This window comes from Nycticebus coucang, chromosome 7 (genome assembly GCF_027406575.1).
Source record: "Nycticebus coucang isolate mNycCou1 chromosome 7, mNycCou1.pri, whole genome shotgun sequence".
Classification (NCBI taxonomy): domain Eukaryota; kingdom Metazoa; phylum Chordata; class Mammalia; order Primates; family Lorisidae; genus Nycticebus; species Nycticebus coucang.
In genome coordinates this window covers 92,140,914-92,150,404 of record NC_069786.1, presented here as the reverse complement: position 1 = coordinate 92,150,404, position 9,491 = coordinate 92,140,914, and positions in this window count along the sequence as shown.

The following is a 9,491-nucleotide window of genomic DNA, read 5'->3' as shown; positions in this document are numbered from 1 at the left end:
TTAACTGAAGATCCCATTCATAAACAGCTGGCCGAGATGTCAGAAAATGAATTCAGAATTTGGATTGCAAACAAGATTAATAGAATGGAGGAAAATTTGGAATTAGAAATTTGACGAGCAATTCAAAAGTTGAAATTAGAAATTCAAGGATAAATTCAAAAGTTGTCTCAAGAATTTAATGAATTTAAAGACAAAACCACCAAAGATTTTGACACACTGAAGCAAGAATTTGCAGCCCTCAAAGATCTGAAAAATACAGTAGAATCCCTCAGTAACAGAGTGGAGCAAGCAGATGAAAGGATCTCTGACTTTGAAGACAAAGCCTTTGAATGCTCCCAAACTCTCAAACAAAAAGAGGAATGGAGAACAAAAATGGATCATTCTTGAGAGAGCTCTGGGACAATCGAAGAAGGCTAATATCTGCCTCATTGGAATCCCTGAAAGTAATGAAGTGGCCTCACAAGGCACAGTGGCCCTTCTCCATAAAATTATGAAAGAGAATTTTCCAGACATGCCAAGAGACTCTGAAATTCAGATATCAGACAGTTTCAGAACCCCAGCATGACTCAATCTGAATAAGACATCCCCCAGGCATATCATAATTAACTTCACTAAAGTTAATATGAAGGAGAAAATTCTGAAAGCAATCAGATGGAAGAAATCCATTACCTACAAAGGGAAGAATATTAGAATGACTGCAGATCTCTCTGCTGAAACTTTTTAAGCCAGAAGAGGGTGATCATCGAATTTTAATCTCCTAAAGCAAAATAACTTTAAACTCCGGATCCTGTATCCAGTTAAACTGAGTTTCATTTATGATGGAGAAATTGAATACTTTAATGACATTCGTATGTTGAAGAAATTTGCCATAACCAAACCAGCTCTTCAGGATATTCTCAGTCACTATCCTTGATAATGACCAGCCCAATCCTCTACCCCAAAAGTAAACTCACTCAGAAACTTTTGATCAAACTGCAACTTCCACAGTGGCAAAAGGCTTAAAAAATGTCCACAGGACTTTTGAAAAACTCGATACCCAAAATTTTACCAGACTTATGAATATTCTCCCTTAATGTGAATGGCTTAAACTGTCCTTGAAAGAGGCAGAGGTTAGCTGACTGGATACAAAAACTCAGGCCAGATATTTTCTGCATACAAGAATATCATCTTACCTTAAAAGATAAATATAGTCTCAGGGTAAAAGGATGGTTGTCCATATTTCAGGCAAATGGTAATCAGAAAAAAGCAGGTGTTGCAATCCTATTTGCAGATACAATCGGCTTTAAACCAACAAAAGCAAGGAAGGATAAGAATGGTCACTTCATATTTGTTACGGTTAATTATTTAATATGATGAGATTTCAATTATTAATATTTGTGAATCCAAACAGAATATGCCTCAGTATATAAGAGAAACTCTATCAGAAATGAGCAACTTGATTTCCTCCAGCTCCATAATAGTCAGAGATTTTAACACTCCTTTGGCAGTGTTGGATAGATCCTCCAATAAGAAGCATAGCAAAGAGATTTTAGATTTAAACCTAACCATCCAACATTTGGATTTAACAGACATGTACAGAATATTACATTTCAACAAAACTGAATAGACATACTTCTTATCAGCCCACAGAACATACTCCAAAATCAAAGACATCTTAGTTCACAAGTCTAACCTCAGTAAATTTAAAGGAATATAAATTATTCCTTGCATCTTCTCGGACCACCATGGAATAAAAATTGATCTCAGTAGAAACAGGAATCTGTATACTCATACAAAAACATGGAAGTTAAATAACCTTATGCTGACTGATAGCTGGGTCAGAGATGAGATTAAGAAGGAAATTCCCAAAATTATGGAACAAAATGATAATGAAGACATGAATTATCAGAACCTCTGGAATAAAACAAAGGCAGTCTTAACAGGGAAATTTATAGCACTGCAAGCCTTCCTCAAGAGAATGGAAAGAGAGGAAGTTAACGACTTAATGGGACATCTCAAGCAACTGGAAAAGGAAGAACATTCCAACCCCAAACTCAGTAGGACAAAAGAAATAATCAAAATTGGAGCAGATTAAATGAAAATGAAAACAAAAGAATTATACAAGAGACCAATAAATCAAAAAGTTGGTTTTTTGAAGGTCAATAAAATAGATAAACCTTTGGCTAACCTAACCAGGAAAAGAAGAGTAAACACTCTAATTTCATCAATCAGAAATGACAAAGGGAAAAACAACAGACTCCCCAGAAATTCAAAAAATCCTTAATGAATATTACAAGAGACTTTATTCTCAGATATATTAAAATCTGAAAGAAATTGACCAATTCTTGGAAGCACGTTACCTTCCGAGACTTAGCCTTGAAATGTTGAACAGGCCCATATCAAGTTCTGAAATAGCATCAACCATACAAAATCTCCCTAAAAAGAAAAGCCCGGGACCAGATGGCTGCACATCAGAATTCAACCAAACCTTTAAAGAGGAAATAGTACCTATATTACTCAACCTGTTCCAAAATGTAGAAAAAGAAGGAAGACTACCCAACACATTCTATTAAGCAAACATCACCCTGATCCCCAAACCAGGAAAAGACCCAACAAGAAAAGAAAATTATAGACCGATATCACTAATGAATATAGGTGCAAAAATATTCAACAAGATCCTAACAAACAGAATCCAGCAACACATCAAACAAATTATACATCATGACCAAGTTGGTTTTATCCCAGGGTCTCAATGCTTGTTTAATATACGTAAATCTATGAGTATAATTCAGCACATAAACAAATTTAAAAACAAAGACCATATGATTCTCTCAATTGATGCAGAAAAAGCTTTTGATAATATCCAGCATCCCTTCATGGTCAGAATACTTAAGAAAATTGGTATAGAAGGGACATTTCTTAAACTGATAGAGGCCATCTACAGCAAACCCACAGCCAATATCGTATTGAATGGAGTTAAATTGAAATCATTTCCACTCAGATCAGGAATCAGACAAGGTTGCCCATTGTCTCCACTGCTCTTTAACATTGTAATGGAAGATTTAGCCACCACAAGTAGGGAAGAAAAGGCTATCAAGGGTATGCATATAGGGTCAGAGGAGATCAAACTTTTGCTCTTCGCAGGTGACATGATTGTATATCTGGAAAACACCAGGGATTCCACTACAAACTCTTAGAAGTGATCAGGAATACAGCAGCATCTCAGGATACAAAATCAACATTCATAAATTGGTAGCATTTATGTATACCAACAATAGTATGTTGTTCAAAAAACAGTTAAGGACTCCATTACATTCACTGTACTGCCAAAGATGAAATATTGGGGAGTTTATCTAACAAAGGATGTGAAAGATTTCTATAAAGAGAACTATGAAACTCTAAAAAAAAAAGAAATAGCTGAATGTTAACAAATGGAAAAACATACCATACTCATGGCTGGGAAGAATCAACATCGTTAAAATGTCCATACTACCCAAAGCAATACATAATTTTAATGCATTCCCTATTAAAGCTCCACTGTCATACTTTAAAGATCTGAAAAAATAATTCTTTGTTGTATATGGAATCAGAAAACACCTCAAATAGCCAAGACATTAGTCAGAAATAAAAACGAAGCAGGAGAAATCACGCTACCAGACCTCAGACTGTATTACAAATCGATAGTGATCAAAAAGCATGGTACTGGCACAAAAACAGAGAAGTAGATGTCTGTAACAGAATAGAGAACCAAGAGATGAATCTAGCTACTTACCATTATTTGATCTTTGACAAGCCAATTATAAACATTCAGTGGGGAAAAGATTTCCTAATTAACAAATGGTGCTGGGTGAACTGGCTGGCAACCTGTAGAAGACTGAAACTGGACCCACACCTTTCACCATTAACTAAGATAGACTCTCACTGGATTAAAGATTTAAACTTAAGCCATGAAACTGTAGAAATACTAGAAGAGAGTGCAGGGAAAACACTTGAAGAATTCCATCTGGGTGAGTATTTTATGAGGAGGATCCCCCGGGCAATTGAAGCAGCTTCAAAAATACACTACTGGGACCTGATCAAACTAAAATGCTTCTGCATAGCCAAGAACACAGTAAGTAAAGCAAGCAAACAGCCATCAGAATGGGAGAAGTTGTTTGCAGGTTATGTCTCCGAGAAAGGTTTATTAACCAGAATCCACAGAGAACTCAAATGTATACGCAAGAAAAGAACAAGTGATCCCATCACAGGCTGGGCAAGGGACTTAAAGAGAAACTTCTCTGAAGAAGACAGGCACACGGCCTACAAACATATGAAAAAATGCTCACCATCCTTTATCATCAGAGAAATGCAAATCAATACTACTTTGAGATATCATCTAACTCCAGTAAGATTAGCCCATATCACAAAATCCTAAGACCAGAGCTGTTGGCGTGGATGTGGAGAAAAGGGAACACTTCTACACTGCTGGTAGGAATGCAAATTAATACATTCCTTTTGGAAAGATGTTTGGAGAACACTTAGAGATCTAAAAATAGACATGCCATTCAATCCTATAATTCCTCTACTAGGCATATACCCAGAAGACCAAAACTCACATCATAACAAAGATATTTGAACCAGAATGTTTATTGCAGCCCAATTCATAATTGCTAAGTCATGGAAAAAGCCCAAGTGCCCATCAATCCATGAATGGATTAATAAATTGTGGTATATGTACACCATGGAATAGTATGCAGCCTTAAAGAAAGATGGAGACTTTACCTCTTTCATGTTTACATGGATGGAGCTGGAACATATTATTCTTAGTGAAGTATCTCAAGAATGGAAGAAAAAGTACCCAATGTACTCAGCCCTACAATGAAACTAATTTATGGCTTTCACATGAAAGCTATAACCCAGTTATAACCTTAGAATAGGGAAAGGGGGAGAGGGAGGGGAAATTGGGGGGCAGTGGGTGGAGGGAGGCTGATTGGTGGGATTACACCTGCGGTGCATCTTTCAAGGGTATATGTGAAACTTAGTAAATGTAGAAATTAAATGTCTTAACACCATAACTAAGAAAATGCCAGGAAGACTATGTTAACCAGTGTGATGAAAATGTGTCAAACAGTCTACAAAACCAGTGTATGGTGCCCCGTGATTGCATTAATGTACACAGCTATGATTTAATAATAATAAAAAAAACTGAAGTTTCCTTAAGGGCATAATTAAAGATAAGGAAGAAAATAATGATTCTTTCTTTTTTTATTATGCACGTAGGCCATTACTTAGATTCAACACATTGTATTCTAAAAACATACATGGACTCCCATCAAATACAGAGCTGACTTCTTGTTAATTTACCACATATTAAACCTTTTTCCTTGAATGTGGCATTATTCTCAGTTCATTTGGAATAAGAAATGTAAGAAAGTACCTTAGATAATATTTAAAAATAAGAGTAATGAGGATAGACTGTTCTTATTAGATATTAAGTATATAATAAAGATCCAATAATTAAGAAAATAATTGGGTACTAGACTACATTTAGGAAGATAAATGGAGTAAAATACAAAGTCCAGAAATAGACCTAAATAAAATAAGGCTAAGTACAGGAAAAAAGTGGCATCTTAATTAGTGGATAAAAGATAGATTATCTAATTAATAGTGTAGAGGTTACTATGCAGCTTCAGGGGGGTGGGTAAAGGGCATTCATTATTCACATATTACTGACAAATATATTTCAGATATATTAAAAACGTGTAAAAATGAAAGACAAAGTTCAGTTCTTGAACTTTTCTTCAGGTGGAGAATTACTTTTAAAGCTTATTACCAAATCAAATAAAGGAAAAGATTGATTCATTTAATTTCATAAAATTAAACACAGTAGCTCTATGCATTGAAAATAGTATGAACATAATCATAGTATAAACTACAAAGAGAAAAAATAATTTTCATTATGTATTAAAGAGCTATGATTTGAAATTTATACAAATGCTTTTTCAAATGAATGGTCAAGCTAAAAATTGCTTAGTCAAGGTTCATATCTTAACATTTTCCACTCAGTACATCAATAAGGATATTACCTGCTCTATAAGAGAAATATCCCCAACTATGATCAACTTATTCCATTTTTTTTTGCCTTTTTTTTTTTTTTTTTTGGCTATGGCTGGGTTCAAACCCTTCACCCCTGGTATATAGGGCTGGTGCCCTACTCTTTGAACCACTGGTGTCACCCCCATCTTTGTTATTGTACTTCTTGCTAAGCCTTCATTCCCTCTTATTAGAATTCTAACAACAACCTGGTCACACTCTTCCCTCCCTAAAATTGTTGCTCCTGTGGCACTGGAATAACCGTTAAAAGTTTAGCTCATCATTTCCCATTTTAGAAATTTCCAGCGGTTGTAGGTTTAGAGAAGAATCCTAAACCTCTTTTGTGGCCATTCTTCTTGGCTCAAGGTCTTTGCAATGACTTTTGCTGCTGTTTAGAACGCTTTCCTACAGATCTTTCCCCGAGAACCTTATTCTCATCATTCAGGTGTTTCCTTTTCAAGAGATCTTCAGTTCCCATCCAAGCTGAAGCAGTTTCTCTTCACATTGTTTATTTTTTTCATACTACTTGATACTTGTGGTAATTACCTCATTTACTTTTTTTTTCATCTTCTCGCCACTAGAAAGTCAAATCATTGAGAGTAGAATTACTCTCAGTCTATTTTGCCTAGAACAATCTCTAAAACTTATGAAAAAAAGAAAATAGAAAAGAAGAGAAGAAAATCATCAGCTTTTCCATCCAGAAGTGATCTACACCAACAATACATTTTTAACTTCTTGGGGTCTATATATCAGAGCTTTTTGTAGGCATACATACACTGATTTTTCTTCACAAATAGGAGTTATGGTACTTCATATAACAATATGTCTTATTATTAAACATCTTTCCACATTACTATATATTCCTTTCTGCAGATTTATCAAACATATACCACATTTTATTAATTCACTCATATGTTGTTGGGCACTTGAGTTGTTTCCATCTCTTTGCAATTGGAATTGTGGTGCTATAAACGTTTGAGTGCAAGTGTTCTTTTTTTTTTTTTTTTGATAAAATGACTTTTTTCCTTTGGGTAAATACCTAACAGTGAGATTGCTGGATCAAATGCAGTCCTACCACTTTTAGTTCTTTGAGCTATTTTCATACTACTTTCCATAGAGGTTGTACTAGTTTGGTAGTCCTACCAGGAGCATATAAGCAAGCCTTCCTTTCTCTCAGCATCTACACCAGCACTTGTAGTTTTAAGACCTTTTGGTAAAAACCATTCTCAGTGGAGTTAGATGACATATCATTTGGTTTTGATTTTCACTTCCCTAATGATGGGAGATGCTGAGGCTTTTTTCCCATGTGTTTTTAGGTCATTAAACTATCTTTGAAACTTTCTGTTCATGTCTTTTGCCCTTTTCAATGAGGTTATTTGATTTCTTTCTTGTCTATTCACTTGAAGTCTTTGTATATTCTTGTTATGAGCCATTTGTTGGACATACAGCATGCAAATACTTTTTCCTATTCTTTAGGTTGTCTGTTTTCTCTATAGAGTGTGTTCTTGTATGTGCAGAAACTTTAATTTGATCAAATACCATTTTTAAAATTTTTGTTGTTTCTGTGATTGGTTTTGGGGTCTTCTTAATAAATTCTTTCCCTTGGCTGATATCTATACGAGTTTTTCCAACATTTTCTTCTAGAATTATCATAGTTTCATGACTTAAGTTTAAGCCTTTCATCCATCATAAATTAATTTTTGTGAATGCTGAGAGGTGAAGATCCTGTTTCGGTCTCTTACATGTGGCTATCCAGTTTTCCTGGCAACATTTATTGAGCAGGAATTATTTCCCTCAATATATGTTTTTATCTGCTTTGTCAAAAATCAGATGGGAATATGAGGATGGTTTCACCTCTGAGTTCTCTGTTCTGATCCATAGATCTATATCTGTTTTTGTGCCAATACTATGCTATTTTGTTTACTACGGTCTTCTAGAATTGCTTAAAGTCTGGTAAATCAATGCCTCCTGATTTCTTATTACCTAAGGTGGCATTGGCTATTCAAGATCTTCACTGGTTATATACAAAGCATGGAATTATTTTTCTTGATTTGTAAAAAATGGCATTGATATTTTAATGGAGATTGCATTAAATCTGTAAATCACTTGGGTACTACAAGCATTTTAACAATGTTGATTCTGTTGATCTATGAGCATGGCATGTTTTTCCATCTTTTGACATCCTATGCAATTTCTTTTCTTGATGTTTCATAGGTCTCTCTACAGAGGTTTCTAACCTCCTATATGTTAAGTATATTTATAGGTATTTTATTTGTTTGTTGCTACTATAATAAGTATTGTGACTTTGATTTGATTCTCAGTTTGATTTGTTGGAGTATATGAAAGCTACTCATTTGTGTACATTGATTTTGTAACTTAATACTTTGCTAAATTTATTTATTCGTTACAGGAATCTCTTGGTTGAATATTCAGAGTTTGCTAGGTATGAGATCAAAACATCACCAAAAAAAAAAAAAAAAAGATAGTCTTGGCTCTTCTTTCCCCATTTGGATACCCTTGATTTTCTCCTCTTGCCTGATTGCTCTGGTGAGGACTTCCAGCATTATGTTCAATAGAAGTGGTGAAAGTGGGAGGAGGAGAAAAGATGGCTGACTGAAGCCAGCTTTCCACAGAGGCTCCTGCCCAGAAGGAGAATTAAAGGACAAAAATTCAGCGAGTAATCTGGTGGATTTGAGCTGCACTAAGAGAGAAGGTTGTAGAATGCAGGTCAACCCTGCTGAGGTGAGCTGCAACCACGAGGATACAAACAAAAGGTACAAAATCCATAACCAAGTGGATGGGAGTCCCCTCCCCCATGAGAATGGCTCAGAGTGCCCCACAAACAACCGGGCAGAGTTCAAAGGTCCTCCCACTACACTCCACGGGAGAGACCCTCTAAAAACTGGACCTACGTTCCCTACTGGGGTGCCATGGCGTCCTTCTGCCAGGCATAAAACTGTATAAATTGTACATAGTCTCTACCTGGAATTCTGAGCTCCCAGCACTCCCCTTCACTAACACTGGGGTCTGGAGGCCAGTCCCGGTCGGTCGGCGGAGAGGGGACTGCACCAGAATGGCAGTTCCCTGAGGCACAGTGCGACAGCTGTCTTTTGGTGAAAATACGGCCAGGCATAAAACTGTGTAAAGCTGTGTGTGTTCTCTGCCCGCAACCCCAGGCTTCCAGCGCTCCCCGTGCTCCCCTCTGCTCTCGCTCCAAGGTCTGGAAGCCTGTCCCCAGGGGTCCAGACGCTTCGGCGATTGCTCAAGGGGTGTAGTCAGTGCTGGGCTGCAGCTGGTCGGTGCAGACTCTGGGGTACGGGAACAGAGAGAGGACGGTTGGCCAGATGGGAGCTAAACGGGAGCAATGGTTGCCTGAGCCATAAGGCATCAGCCCTCTTTTGCTAGCAATACAGCTCACTACCAAATATTCTGAAGCCACA